The 1,475-nt window shown below is 37.4% G+C and overlaps 1 long non-coding RNA gene across 2 annotated transcripts in view; it reads left to right on the top strand.

The window, feature by feature from the left end:
- LOC108271712 (uncharacterized) overlaps nt 1-1,229 on the top strand; it is a 5,808-nt gene extending 4,579 nt beyond the window's left edge. For both annotated transcript variants that reach the window (XR_008396534.1, XR_001813909.3), the window contains 4 exons: nt 1-8; nt 256-337; nt 555-646; nt 1,103-1,229. The exon at nt 1-8 is cut by the window's left edge. This is a non-coding gene — a long non-coding RNA (uncharacterized LOC108271712). The remainder of the gene's footprint in view (nt 9-255; nt 338-554; nt 647-1,102) is intronic.
- The last annotated feature ends 246 nt before the right edge of the window (nt 1,230-1,475 follow it).

Below are 1,475 nucleotides of genomic sequence, written 5' to 3'. Positions count from 1 at the left end.
TGACAAAGGTGAGTGAGAAAATCTGCACCACATCAGAGCCTATATGTACAAAATAAAAATTGCATTAAATAGAAATGGTTCAGTGTAGAACATTAAGAACTCAAAAAATATATATATATATTATTTAGAATTTGAATTTTGTTACACCCTTACACTGCATCTGTTTAATACACATTTTCTAAAAGGGAAACAGAAGTGGCCCATTGTAGATGTAAACAAATCTGAATGCTAATTTTCTCCCTGGCTGTGTTTTAGGATCATCAGCAAACAGGAAGCTTACGGCATTCTACAGTCACAGTACAAGGAGACATTAAATCAGTACGACGAGTTACTGAATGTAAGCTTTTTCTCTCATTAAGCCATGAATGCTGTAGGACCACTATGGCAATTTTTAAATGAGATGCAATAAAAAAAAAGTCCATGTGGTGTCAAGTCCTTAATTTCTACTTGACCAAAATTCACTTCACTTTGAATTTCCTCCTTTTTCACTGAACTGAAGCAGCCCAGTTAGCACAAAAATTTAAACCTCTTCTGCTCCATGGTTGTGTTTGAAGAGTGTGAGCGGGAGCAGGAGGCTCATAGTATGCTGATGTCACAGTACAATCAGATGAAGGAAACTTTTACCCACGATGTGGAGTCGCTAAAGGTAAGTTTTTATGTATCCGCCACTTGGTGGTGGAGGCGTTATGTTTTCGGGGTTGTCCTGTACGTCCAAGATTCTCGTTAGCGCGATGTCTCAAGAACATATCAATGTTTGTAGGATTTATGTGGAATTATCACAGTAACCACCAGATGAACTGATTAGATTTTGGAATTGATCCAAACAGCATTGAGATCAGAGTGATGTTAAATGTCTGGAATAGTTTTTCTTCAGTAGCTTCCTTTCTATTTGAAATATATTTTAAGGGTATTTGTAAAAATAGACTTGTTGGCGGCAGAGGCATCCCTGTGGAGTTCTACTTGTTCTTCTCATGTAACTACGTCTGGTATTGTGAACTGTGTGTGTGTGTGTGTTGGTTGATATTTGTGTAGTCACATTTTGTCCACAAAACAGTTAAAAAACAAACAAAAAAAAAAACAGGTTTTGGTTGGTGACTTCCAGGAGGAGAAATACGAGCCGGCGATGGAGTCCAGTGCTCAGCTGGCTCAAGCAGGCTCAAGCCTCAGCACAGCAGCTGGAGGAAGAGCTCCATGAGATGTGCAGGAAATGTGACGAGATAACAACAGTAACAACGGTATTTGGTTTCCCAAATAATAATGATAAAGATATTAATTATGTGAGGATGCATGATGAGTTACACCACACGTTACGAGAGTAGTCTCTAGAGGTGAAATAAAAACAAACAAATTTTGTTGTTATCTGAAATGTTTTTTGATTAATTTTGGGTGTCTCTATTTTTATTTGTTGTTTGTCAACTTTAAAATCTATCGGTTGATTAATTGGTTATTGGCAGGTACTGCCCAAATTAGTTATC

The sequence above is a fragment of the Ictalurus punctatus genome, chromosome 6, assembly GCF_001660625.3.
Source record: "Ictalurus punctatus breed USDA103 chromosome 6, Coco_2.0, whole genome shotgun sequence".
In the NCBI taxonomy this organism is placed as follows: domain Eukaryota; kingdom Metazoa; phylum Chordata; class Actinopteri; order Siluriformes; family Ictaluridae; genus Ictalurus; species Ictalurus punctatus.
This window is presented reverse-complemented; position numbering and strand designations above follow the sequence as displayed.